Here is a 14,528-nt window from a genome sequence, read left to right on the forward strand (position 1 = left end):
CTATATGCTGGGGGAGAGGAAGCAGGGGAGGGGTGATGGTTGGGAGAGGGGTAGCATGGGACCAGAACCGGCGGTAGGGAAAAACGACTCATCTGCCACAGAAAACCGAAGTGGCATGAATAGGGTCAGCCCTTGGTTCTGTTGAGCATCTCTGGAGGTTAGTAATGTAGCTGATGAAGAAGCAATCAATCGGCTGAAAGAATCTCTGATACAGGCAGTTTGGAAATTGTCCTGCCTCCCACTCCATTCAAAAAGCTGCAGCGGAGGTTTCCAGCATTTTCATTTAAGAATAATTTTAAGCAATTTATCACTTGGCTGTAATGCATTCGCTCTGGGCTGAAATCAATAAGTCCTGCAATGTGGAGATAAGGCCTGTTTGAAGGTTAGGGAAAGAGGACCAGGGGTTGCCTATTGTCAAATAGCCAGAAAATTAAAACTGAAGTGATACGTTTACCCCACAGGGCCATCTGGGGTAGAAACGAGGCTCTGTCGGTGTTACCCGCATTTTTTAAGGGTGGATTGTTTGAGATATGTTTTCAGCAAGGGTCCAGCTCCATGGCTTTTTTAGAAAACAAATGAATATATCCATGTGCCCCAAACTAGGAAAAGCCTCTCTACTGTTTCTGTTGAATTCCTTTGCACTATTTTGAGTCAGCATTTGTTTACTCTTGCTGTACTTCTAAAGATTCCTAAGGCGGGGACTGGGGTTTTTAGATCTGGACATTTGCTTGTCCCTCCCCCGAAATAAAACACAGTTTCCAGAGGGATCGAGCGTGGGGCTTTATTAGTCTTCTTTGGCTTATTTTGAGGGTCGTGGCCATTAAAATGAGACGACGCTGCTCTGGAAACGCCTGGCAAGTTTTCCGTGATGTGTACCAAACTCCAGGCAGGGAGAGGATCCCAATTTGATGTAATTTCATTGCGGCAACACAGCGGCGACTTCCCGCTCCTCCCCATCCCCCACGCTTCTCACCCCTCCCAACTCCCCAGCCCAGCCCCCCTCCTGCCAATCCTTTCCAGATTAAAAGAAAATCCAAGGGAAACAGGACACAATGGGGGCAGATGAAAGTCCCAGTCTTTAGTTTCTATCTTTCCTTCTTGTGTCTAATTTTCCGCTTCTTGGTTGTTCTGATCTCAGCTATTTGCAATAGTTATATATAATTTAACATTATACAAAAGTATTGTCATATCAAACATAGTGAAATGGATTCCAAAAACACCATCTGGTATTTGGGAATGCACTGTGAGTTGGGAACGTGAGAAGAGATATTCTTTGCCACTTTGCTTGGGACCCAGCCATTAGCAGTGTAATTGCCAAGAAAAGGTGACAGGCTCCAGGCTTAAAACAAGTGGGTTCCTCCCCCACCCCTCGCCTATTAACTCTTGTGAGTCCTAAACCATGTTCAAAAGGACTCTGAGGATAGAAGAATTAAAAAAAAAACAGGAAAAGAAAAAGGACAGTGGAATCTGATTTTACAAATAGAGAAAAATACCCACTGGGGTGGTGTTATTGTTTTAGGAAGAAAGGAGCGTAAGTAAGAGGAAACAAAACGGGTTGGAGACAGGAGGGGGGAGATTGGGGATTGCGTTAATTGTGCTCTAAAGTTATAAGGTTTTTCAGTGGATTTGCACGATGAGAGTTTTAGTCCAAAGCTTGTTTCAAAATCCTCATTAGTTCCCTCTAATCCACCTAAAATTATGAAGCCCTATATTGTGAAGGTCATCTGTGATGATTCAAAGCTATTTAATGTTACAGAGATTTGTACCCACTTTTCTCTAGGAAAAAAATTAATAACTTTGAATTGTCTCTGCATCTACAGTGTTGGGTGCTGCCATAGGAGAGGAAAAAAATGTACCCCAAGTGCTTTTGTAGACCTATACTTCATTTAACCAGTTCGAACTGAGAGTGGTTTAAAAAAACAAATACATTGTATATAACAAGCAAAAGGAGTTATCTTATTGGACAGAAATTAAAGAGAGGACTTCTTAGCAGGAGATAAAAATAAGGAAACAGCAGGAAAAAAACCCCACTTAAACCTCTCAGAGCTATGTTCAATCTGGCATTCACAACCTGGGTCTATATCTGTTTCCAAGTACAAAAATAGTTTACAAGGGTCACAGTCATTTTTTTTCCACGCAGTGTGTCAGAAGTTGGGATGTGCAACCCAGAACTGCCATTCCATTACACAGAATAAAATGATATCTGGTGGGTGGATCAAACGCCTGCCAAAGAAGACACAGTGAAAGCTAACCCTCTCAGTCTAGCTCCTGTTTTTAAATATTTATATCTCTGGCAGACTTTTTTGGGGTAGAGGAAACTGAAAGCTCTTTTGCTATCTGTCATTTCACCCAGGCAGAGGAGAGAGTCTCACGACTTGATTTTCCTCGAGTTTGGCACCCGGAACAGGCGATGGCATTTCTTCAGGGTGGCGAATTTCTCTTTGTGGAAAAACCGGCCAGGACCAAGGATTTTCACAAGAGCCAACAGCCGTCACTTTCCATACCCATCTGGGGTAGGGCCAAGTTCCCATCAGCACTGCCGCTACCGCTCAGTCCTGCCTCGCAATGGGCCAGTGCTGACTGTGGTCAGGGCCTATTAGGAAACCTGTGAAAGAAGCTGTCATGGGCCTGGGACAGTGGGAAGTGAACAGTGCGAGAAACACGGCAGTGTGACTCCCCAGCTGTCCTCCGTCACAAATTCTCTTTGTGATCATCAGTTTTCCTCTCTCCCAGGAATCAGTCACCAAAGTCAATTGACTACTGCTTCCTTCTCTGTCTTACCAGCACCTCTGCCCCCTTTTAGTTCAGGGCTTGAAATACTTGGTGAACCTTCTAACATTCTGGGGCAGCCCTGCAGTCTGCATAGCAATGGGTAAGAGAATGATCTTTAGAATCAGGTAGACCTGCGCCTTAACTGTGTCTCTGCCACCTGTTAGGTATGCAGCCACAGGCCAGTTATGTGGCCTCTACCCCAAAATAGTAAAGTGGCTCATTTCAAACAGGAATGTTGTGTAGAATACGGGGGTGAGTAAAGGATCTAGGACATTATTGATCACCTAGTGAATACTCTGTACACTAAGATGATTGTTAATATATCCCTTTATTGTACAAGCCTTGTGTTAAGTGCTAGTGCTATAGAACCTACCCCAGGGAGTTCTCCATCATAATACACTGGCTCATCAGTGACAAAATAGCTTCAACGTTCTTCATCTATTTATGTACCTCTTAATTTCCAGCTTTTACAAGATTTGTCTACAGTATCCTTTAGCAATAACAACCACAATTGCAAAAATAGTGACCATCTACTCAAACTTTGCCATGCTCCAGTCCTTGAAATAATGTGTTTACATATAGTACCTCATTTCGTTTTTTGGGTGTATCCTAATAATCAAAAGAAAAGCTAAAGAACTGGAAAAATGAAGTAACCTGCATGGGAATAGGTAACTGTTTGTATCTAAGAGCCAATGAAAAGCAGGAATAATTTCCTTTTGTTTTCTTGGTGGGAGGGGTGAACTTGATTCATGATTCTAGGATTCTGTTCCTATTCTGACAGTGGTTTTAGACAGAGGCAAAATGAGCCATAGGGGCCATACAAATTATTCTTCCTCCAAATATTTTTCAGCATCTACTATATGCTTTGGGTGTTCTGATAAACACAAAAGGGTTCAACACAAATTCTTCCCTGAAGGGGAACCACATCCAGAGGGGTAAAGGAGGTCTGTTTCTAAGTAACTGTGATATGCCGTGAAAGAATGGTAAGTTCCATTAACTAGTTTCACTAGATGACATGTCTGAACTCCATTACCTCCAACTCAGATGAGGCCAGGAGAGGATACCGAGAAGGATTTGAGCACAGGTGACAATGAAAATGCAAAAATGGTGAGAAAAGCTGTTCTAGGCAGAAACATATAAGCAGGAGCCCAGAGGGAGGAATGATTAGGTGTACACTGATAAGAGTTCGAGGAAATAGACCCAGGAAAAGTTTTTGAGGACATGAACTTGGATAGTCAGTTAGGACTGAGAGAAGAGGGGTATCAGAAAAAGTGGTACCTTGCCAAATTTTATGCACAGATTTGTCACTTGATAAATACTCATTGATGAGGACAACATATGCTATTACTTAATAAATATTCCTGATGAGGATGACATGTGCTGGGTTGATGAGGGGGAAACACAATCTCCTAGGGCTGAGTTGTTTTATTGGCTCCCAAGAAACCATTCATTCAAACATCCAAACATTCATTAAGCCGACACTCTGAACCAGCCTAGGCACTGAAAATACAGAGATGAGCAAGATATGGTCTGTTTCTTGGAGGTATTCATAATCCAGGGCAGAGGCAAGTATATAAAGTAACAATTCTAAATGGTGTCATGGGCAGATACAATACTATGAAACAAGAGCCTAGAGGGTGAAGTGCTTAATGCTGCCTGAAGCAGTGAGGGAAAGCTTCCCAGAAAAGGTAAGGTTAGTGTTCAGGGAGTGAAATTCATATTCTTCCACCCTGGCCAGAGGGGTTCAGTTGGTTGGAGCATCATCTTGTAACTAAAAGGTTGCAGGTTCAATTCCCAGTCAGGGCACATCCCCCAAACCATGCCGACAATTCCCCAGTCCACATGTGCAGTCACCAGTCTGCAGTCTAGGGGAGGCAACCAACTGATGCTTGTCTCTCTCATTGATGTTCCTCTCTGCCCCTTCTTCTCTCCTTTCTTTTCTCTCTAAAAAAGCAATTTAAAAAAGTATCCTCAGGTGAGGATTAAAAAAAGAAAGAGAGAAAGATATTCATACTCTTTCTTATGTGAAAGTACTTTGTAACTCTGAAAAGTACTGTGCAAATGTTACCTACCCATCATTTTCTTATTCATTTTCACAACCACAACCTTGAGGTTCAGTCAGCCCAAGAGGAAAGTAGGACTTTTTTTTAGAGTTGGAGGAACATCTTAAATATCATATGGTCCACTGGCCTTCAGAATAAATGAGTGGATACATATGTGATATATATGTGTATGTAATTTTAAATGTATATACTGCAATTATATTGAAAAAATGTTACTTTATAATTTGAAGTTGATAACATTTACCTCTTCAAGTTTCACCATAAAGAAGCACTGAGTTCATTCAGACTAACCCCAACATTTGATAATGGAGTGATGGAGTGATTTGCAATGATATCAGCCTCAGTATTGTCTTTATTTCAGTATTTTGTTTTGACTGCATGGCCTCACGAAAATCCTGATTGCATGGATAAGTAGTGAAAGTGGTAACATCTGTGGGCTCTGTGTTTGTTTGTTTTTTTATTAACAGCTTGACTTAAAATCTTAAAATAGTCTTCATTTAATCTAGGCCAGAAGCTTGAAGACAGTATAGCAAGACATTTCAGTTGCAAAGTTGAATCAGTAACAACACTCACAATAGTTCTCTATATTCTTTGACATAAATATGAAAATCAGACACAAGGAGCCCCAAAACTTACACATCACGAAAGTTGTCTGTAGTATGATTCACAGAGATCAGCAAGTTCACAAGCTGCTGACTTAGAATGATGCAGCCTGATAAAAGGATTGGCCAAAGCAATATTTACTTGGGATTTATTTGGGGTGCTTGTGACTCACTCATAAAATTTAACTTAAAAGTCTGTATTTCAGAAACACCACTGCAGAGCTACAATCTTTCTAATCAATAACATATTTACAAAATATTAAGATGTGTGTATAGATACATATTATTATTTTTTAAATAGAACATGATTATATTTCAATACACAACCTCTCTACAACCAAAAGATAAAACAGTGCAGTAAAAAAACAAAAACATGGTCACTCATTTGCAATTTGTGAGTAATGGTTCACATTTTATGCATAAACAAGCTCTTAAGAAACCAGTTATAAATTATTTTTTAACATCGAAAGGACTCTGTGAATAGTAAAATTATTGGCCATTTGCATTTTATTTAATTTGTCATTTTCTGTATTAAAATTCTAATAAAAGTTATTTTTAAAATAAATATAACATATTCATGGAGATTGTTGGAATTTTCTTCTTTGCTAATACAAAAATTAGTAACCTAGCCGTTCAATAATTATGTCGGTGGTCTCCAATATAAATATTATGTTACATATAATTCAATATAAACCATATATACATAAATGTCTTGTATATATAGACTTAAATATACTCATGGCTTTTTATTTCAATTTTCAAAAGAGTCCAAAATGACATTTGCAGCTAATGCTGCCACAACAAAACAATAAAAATAGTTTGAAACCACCTTTCAATGCCTAGACTTCCCCAATGGTTCATATGCGAGGTAATTTTAGGTGGTACACAAACATTTTTATGTTAATAATGGTGTATTTATTGAAAGGCGTATTAAACATTTTTTTCTATTTTCTATCATGATGTATATTTTATTTTACTCCTAAATGCTGTATAAATTAAGGAAAGGGTTCATTTAAAGAAAAATGTTAAATAACTAATAACACAAGTGAATAGAGGGAAAAAATGTAAGGATAATGGAGAAATGACTGGAGTTTGGCAAACCTTAATACAACCCACTTGTCAATCCCAGTGGAGAAATAGAAGACCCAAAAAGTTTTCTCTGGTGGCAGATGAGGACTTGCCTCCATTTATCCTCATTCCAATACAGAAGTATATCTTTTTCAAGCTGCAAGAGCTAGATCAGCATGTTCGGCCCCCAGCTCTGATGGCTTTGCCACATAACATATGTGATGAACCAAAAAGACTCTGAACCTTAACTGACAGTTAAAAGATAAGCCAAAGCCAAATGTCTGTAATGCAAATTCTTGGGGCTTCCCTTAGCACATCTGGATATCTTTGGTAGCTAAACATGGGAACATAACTCACACAGGCTTAAAATATAAATATAATATAGATATTACATATGTAATATGTATAAATAAAATACAAAAGAGGAAAGGCTCTTACGATTAATGAGTCCAAAGACAGCATTGTCTTGAGTCGTGGCTTGATCTAGCAACTTCCAGTTTCTCCTTTCTGCCTGCCTTGGAGTGTTTCTCAGTTACTTCCCCATTCATATATATTTTTTAGAGTCCCAGCATTCCTAACAAAAATCCATGAAAAAGTCACTTGGGACCCATGTAAGTCCTAAGGCCTAGCCTTAAACCAAAACTGGCCAGAGGATAGAAGATGCACTTGAATTCACCCAGTCGTGTGCTGCCCGTGTAGAGTAGAACCTAGAACCACTCAGATCTCTAACAGGCAACTAGAAGCTGTTAGGACTGGAGACAGGGTGCGAACAAAGGCTGACAAGGCAGACACAAATACCCATCGTGGTGAAGGAGAGTGACAATGTGATTATAATGGAAAGTCTTTAGATTTAATCTGGGAAAAACTCTGGATACTTCCAAAGGATGTGTCGTGTTTTTCGGAGGTTTTTACGCAGTGTTCATAGGCGAGGGGGAAAAGTGGTGTACCTCCAGTCCCCTCAGCCATGCTTTTGTGACCAATGTTCACGAGGATGTCTGTGTGAATTTCTTCTTGTTTAATGAAACTGTAGGAGTACATTACTCAGTCCATTCCAGACTGGGCCATTGCCCAACTTAAGAATTCATTAAGCCCTAGCTGGTGTGTCTCACTGAGTTGAGCATCATCTTCCAAACCAAAGGGTCACTGGTTCGATTCCCAGTCAGGGCATATGCCTAAGTTGTGGGTTCAGTCCCCAGTTGGGATGCATAGGAGAGGCAACCAATCAACGTTTCTCTCACATCAGTATTTCTCTCCTCTTTCTCCTTCCCTCCCTCCCTCTCTCTAAAAATAAATAAAATCTTTTTTTTAATCGATTAGCCAGTGGATTTTTTAATGAGAGGGTAGCGGTACAAGAAAAATACCATAGTGTTATCTGGAAGCCAAAATGTATATATGCGGGGACCTTAAAAAAACCAGAATTACCTTCTAGTTGGTGGGCGCTTTGTAGTACAGACTTCCCCTGCTAGGTTATTATTCTAGGAACCCGTCTGTATTGATGTACCCACTGGCATTGTTGTGAGAGGCTGCGTTCTGCCTGAATAATTTTTTTTGAAGACTGCTTCAATGTGTTTGCCCATTTCCTGATGGGTGATTTACAAATGAACCCGGCTATACCACACTGAGTGCTCATCAATTTTAACCAAAAACAGCATGACACCCATGCCCCACCCTCCCTTTTCACCCAGTCTTCCCTTGAATGATTTTTTTTTTGTTTTCCCGGATGAAAAAACGTCCTCAAAGATAAACATTTTGCCCACATGTAAGAAGTGAAATCAAAAATGGCAGAAGAACTAAAAGGCATCAAAATCGACGAGTTCAAAAGCTATTTCAAGCAGTGGAAAAAGCGTCTTGGTAGGTGTATTGCATCGAATGGAGAGTACTTTGAAGGTGACTGAAGTTTCAACACGCAAGAATAAATACACAATTTTAATAAACAAATTCCAGGGTTTTTTTAGTCCCTCTTCATACAGTTTTGATATTTTAAGTTGAGGTGTGACATAGAGGGAAGTTAAATGGCTCTGAGATGCTAACAGCTGCTTCCCAATGAAGACATTGGCAGTCTCCTGGTTTTCGTGTTTAGGCTCCCCACAAAGCACACTCTGTAACTCCCTAGTACCCCCTAAAAAAGGAACTTGCCCAGAGAGGAAACCTTCCACAGCACAAATTTTTCCCCATGGAAGTGAGGCTGCATTTTAATAGTAGGCAGAAGGATGTAATTCCCGTGTAGGTGAATTTCACTCAGCCCTAAGCATCTGAAAAAGTACTGGATCTTATCCAAAGCCTCTTGCAAATGTAACATGTTTCAAGGCTGCTTTCAACCATTTTAATTGGAAGGTTGAGAATCATATTCAATAAAATGCTTTGAGCAAGGGCCATTCAGTTAAATCATTTCATCTAACCCTCACATCAAGGCCTGTTTACCCCATTTCACAGGCAAATAAAAAAGGCTCGAAGGAAGTAAACGAACTGGTCCCTGTCATCCTGACAGTAGGCTTTTGCCTGACCTTGAGCCAGTCTCTCTTTCTCGGTCTGGCAATCCTTCCCAGCTGCCTCCAGCCTCTCAGGCCTCAGACTGTCTGTACACAGGCCTGCTCTTCCAGTCTGTGAGGTCCAAATCCTGGGCAGATGTCTCTCACCATATGCTGGCCGTGATTTAACAAGGCCAAATGGGCAGCCCTGTGGTTATAGACGCTCTCCATTACATACAGGCCGGTTGCCGGGGCTGCCCGGTTGTCCCTGCCCTCGCCTGCTCCTTCGTGAAGGCAGCAGCCTGCAAATGCAGATGCCAAGCAGCGGAAGGTATTTTTAAAACTACAGCATCTGGCTCCTTGGCAGCCTCCACCCGCTGGTGGGCTGGGTGTTTTGGAGTTGCCTCTGGGCACTTCACATGGTTTGGCATCTGATCCATTGTCTGGGATGCCTTTTAGAGCAAAGCTTTTATTGTGCAGTGGGGGTGGGCATGGGATAAAAGTGGGTGGAGGGGGTGGGGGTGGGGGCGATAGGATGGGAGGGGGTTCCCTGACACCAAAATTATTATAACTTAAATCTCCTCATTCAGTGACATCAGTGTGTCTCTGAATCTTTCGTGATGGGGTTTCTTTTGTGATGGGTTTTCCCCCCTTCTTCTTTAGAAAAAAGGAAGTGATGAAAGAATGAAAGAACATGTGCCCTCCGCCAGAGTGAGTTTGAATAGAAGGCTGTTCGGTAGCTGCGCAGCTGCCCAAATCTTGCCCACCGTGTCCACATTCTGACTCGCTCAGAACACAGCTTTCTTGGCATTCAAACTTCCCTCAGGCCTGACTGTTCCTCAAATGTCTCCCCAGGGAGGTGGAGGATTTCTTTTTTATTTTTTTTTCCCGTTTTTTGCAAAAGACTCTGCAGCTTCCTGTCTACATCCAAATAGCCATTCAAAAAGAAGGAGGGAAAAAGCCACTGACACTTAATTATCCCTGGCAAGCTATATTAAGTTTTTTCTTTTTCTTAGAAAGGTGCATTTTAGGGAATACCCACTCCCCAGCCTGGATACCAGGCCTGGGGACTTGGCCCTGTTTCAGAATACCAGTTTGAAGACAACTTCAAGTGAGGATTTCAGGCCCAGTGACAAGAAAATTATCTCAGTTGGGGCAACAGGCTCCTGTGTCACAGGTCTGGGCGAAGCACCAGGCTTCCTCTCACCCAGGACTTAGCAAGAGTACCAGGTGGTCTTTTCTCCTGTCTGTAGGCCCAGGAGATGCTCAGGCAGTGGCTACCAGTAGGCAGGGATGACCACTAAGGACCCAGCTGAGCTTGGCCAGAGGAGTGTTTTTAAGTAACTGGCATTTATTGGGGGCGTCATGATCTTCTTGCCTCATTCTGCTACAAGACCCAGGAACTCATTACCCTCACCAGGACAGGGGTCTGCAGCTGACACCGTAGGTGAGGAGAGGAGGGGAGAGGAGGCTGTATTTCCTTTACATATGCTCAGCAGGAAGATGGCAGTATTCTCACCTAATGAATAATAAGGACCATTGCTAACACTGAACACTTACTCTGTATAGATCTAAGTGCTTTATACATATCAGCCTGGTTAATTTTCACCACAAACCCCTGAAGTAGATATTACCATCCTCTCTTTACTGATGAAGAACTGAGCACTGAGCAGTGAACTGACTTACCCAACGTCACCCAGCTCGTGTGTGGTGAAACAAGGACTGAAACCCAGTGTTCTGGCTCCAGAACCCGCATCCTTAACCATAAATTAAAAATCAATAAGAAGTGAAATTTGACCTGTTTTGACTCAATATTGAAGACTAAACTCAACTGTGAGCTGTTGGTTCTTCAGGGTCAGCCTTATTTGGAATGAAAAGGGATTCATAAAGAATGTTTAAAGTGAAAAGTACTGATTCCAAATATATGGCCATTCCTCATATTTTTTATGTGCTTGATGAAGCCTATCTTCTTCTTTCTTATTCATGTTAGCCAGTGGGTTTCACAAAACTGGTGGACAAGAAGGAGCTTCTAAAAAATTCCTAAAAACTCTTGAAAATGGGAGGTGTTTGAGCAAGAAGAACAGCCCCACCTAGGCATGGGCAACTCAGAGTCTTGAATGATGGCAGACCATCCAATCGAAGCAGAGACTGCTTGAATTCACTCGTTTGTTAATTCATTCAAGATCAAATGGTAATGGACATGGGGGAGATTGTAAACATGGTCAGTTTACATAAGCTTTGTTGAAGGAGATGGTCCCAGTGTATCCAGCCACGTAAAGGAACAAGATATGAGTGATGACATTCTCCAAGAGTCAAGAAGCTACCAAACCTGAAGGACATGGGAGAATGCAGTTGGCCTCTTCCCAGGCTTGACTTGGCTTAGTTCTCCAAATCTTAGAATGTGCTTCTTAGAACATAGGAACTGGGGCTTTTACTAAGTGAGAAGGTAAACTTGGCAGCCTCATAGGAATGCCACAGGTTATGTTCATAAGAAGAAAGTAGAAGGGGCTCCTTAATGATTTAATACCTGAAAGAAAACCTCCTTTGCCCACTGAGTGGCCCGGAATCCCTTCATTAAATGCCTAGCTCTTTGGATTCTAAAGTCAATAAAAAGAAATGAGGGACACCAAAGGCGAATGGTGTCTATTTCAAAATGTTGTCAAATATTGGAATATGTTCTATTCTCTCTTACCATTGTTCTCTCAATTCTAAGCCCTCTGTTCCAGCATTTCATAATCTCACACTCTTGGAAATGCCTATGAAGTTTTATTATGCATGGTTTCCTAAAGTGGTCAGAGTTACTAGGCCCAAAACTCTCACATTCAAAGCTTTTTAGGTTAGCACCAAGAGTCTTCTCTAAATTTTATGGTTATCATCTCAGGCTAAATGTGCAATAGGCCAATAATCCCAAGAACAGATACATGTTGCTGAGTTTCACTTTCACATTGGTGTGATCCATTCTACTCTGTCACTCACCAGCTGTGTGACCCCTCTGGGTCTCAGTTTCCTTATCCATGAAATCTGAGCCATAACTCCTTCCTAGTAAAGATTTTGTGGAGTTTAGACTTAAAGTCTATTAAGTACCTGGCAGAAAGCAAAACAGAGAAAGGAAGTGGCTAATGAGCTTGTAGCTCTGCCCTCATCCATAAGAAGAAGGTGTTGGTTGAATTTTTCATTTGGTAAACATTTTGTGAACATCTTCTCTATGATAGTTGGTTCACTAGTACCCAAAAGCCTTGATATTCAATTCCCTGGGGGGAAATGTCACGGATGGAAGTCTGAGAGACTCCATAAAGGGCATTAGAGAGCCCTCAGTCAGTCCAACACCACTCATGGGTGAACTTCAAAGCCTCTCCAGGGCAAGCTTTCACCTGCTGCAGTTTTCTTCCTGATTTTCATTTACATCTTTATTGCAATGATTCTAGCAAGTGTTTGAAGTCAGTCAGAAAATTATGAAATCACTTTATAAATAAAAACTCCACAATATTTTATTTTGATGACCACTATATGACGGACAAACTCACTATTTTATCATTCTTTCTTTAACGCCCAATAGGCCCCTTCCAGGATGACCCATGAGCCCTGGGATCCCAGAGCTCATTAAAGGAAACAAAGTGTCCACATTAGTAATGGGACTTGCCATTTATACATATAACATGTCAGGTGTGTAAAGTGTTCTGTGATGATTTTTTGTAACTTTCCAGTCTGAGTATCAATATTTTCTTTACAACTATATTGTTAAGATAAAATTGTGCTTGGGGCATAGACTGCTTCATCATCGCAGCTGTAATCAGCCATTCTAATGCCATGAGTAGGAAGAAAATTTTCTTTTTTATTTACATACTTACTTCTATATTTGGTATCGAATGTAATATTTTCCAAAATACATTGCAAGGAACATCAGTTACATAGGAGTTATTCATAGAAAGACTTTCATGGTCAGGCACATTTAATAAAGTGAAATAAGTAACTTGTAAGTATACAGGTTTACAATACTTCCAACTCTAAGTATACAATGGAGTTTTAGTTTGCAGCATTTCCTAAAATTATCAACTCAGTAAGTTGAAGAAACAGGATCTTGTAGAGAGTCATCCTGAAAACAACTGTGGATGATTTATTTCCATCGATCCCTATAAATTTGTTTGGTGGGGGTAGTAGTTATTCCTCTGCACATGCATGAAAACTCAGACAATCCAACTCAGACTTTTCTAACAACTCTTAGACAATGACTCAACTTAGGGTTGAGACTATATCAACCAGTACTTCAATCTTCTGGGCTGACTGGCTACTGTGGGTGAGTGGCATGCCTTCACACATTTGGTGCACCTGGTTCTCACTCTCTCTCTCTCTTTCTCTGACCTGAGTTTGCTTATTCTCATTTCTGGCCCTTTTATGCTTGGAGCAAAGGGGCAGGGGTAGTGGCGTGGTGGAGGGGAGACAAAGGGGCAGAGGATATAGCCAAGTTCCTCCTTAATAGGTACTTTCATAAGATGACTTTGAGATCTCTGGGCCTGGCAGGGATTGACAGCTGCTATTTTATCATGTGCACTTTTGTGGAGCCTCAGATGGTGCACTGCTAGGCCCCCAACTGCCTCTTCTTTGATCTGATCCTCATCAGCTACAGCAATGATGTGCTCCCTTTGAGGGTCATCCTCGTTGCAGGCTGCTTTTCAGAGATGGAGCCTTTCTAAAAGACCCTGAAGGAGACAGATGGAAAACTCAAATGAAGTAATTAAAGGGAGTTTGATAAAGAGATTGTTTATGATGGAGTGGGCAAGATAGAGTGAGACCAACAAAGAGATGTAAAGTGACCTGAAACTAGCAAGAGCACAGCAGCTACTATCATCCCTAATCCCTTTAGGGACAAGTGAAGGGAGACCTGTAGAACATGACCACCTAATAAGGAACTGTGGCCTTCCATAATGCTACATTTTGTCAACCTGCCACTTAGCAGGGAGGCAGACCAGGGTATGAACACCCTGCCCTCTGTCCCCATATTCTCCAATCTTCTCCGATGCTTCCTGTTGACCAAAACCAAACCCAAACCAGAAGTCAGAGGACAAGGGAGTTCTGTCAAGGTGCCTTATAGAGATCGGTCTCCTAGGACACAGAGCAGAGTATAGCAGGATGGGAAGTAGATTAAGAGGGGTAAACAAAATATCTACTCACAACCTCAAGAAGATGTTCTTAACATGGGTTCAACATGGACTGACCACACCTGACTGGAACTTCTTTGACTGCGTGTTCTTTTTACCTGCCTGCTCCAGCTGTTCTGGACATCTCCCCATTGCCCTAACCATAGGCCTATTTCCTCCACCTGGAATGCTCTTTCTCCATTCTTCATGTAGTTAAAACTTTTCTGTTCCTTCAGAGTCATTTTAAGCATCACTGACTCAGGGAATCTTCCATTTTAAAAAATCCTATACTTCTTTTACACATGGCTTTGTACATTCAGGATTCCTTAATTATTTTCAATTACAAGCATTTCTCTCTTCTCTGGACACAAGATCCTTGGGAGCAGGAGTTTGATCCAGGGAAAAGGGCTACTTTTTCTC

This window comes from Artibeus jamaicensis, unplaced genomic scaffold (genome assembly GCF_021234435.1).
Source record: "Artibeus jamaicensis isolate MK-2021 breed Jamaican fruit bat unplaced genomic scaffold, CSHL_Jam_final scaffold_1019, whole genome shotgun sequence".
In the NCBI taxonomy this organism is placed as follows: Eukaryota; Metazoa; Chordata; class Mammalia; order Chiroptera; family Phyllostomidae; genus Artibeus; species Artibeus jamaicensis.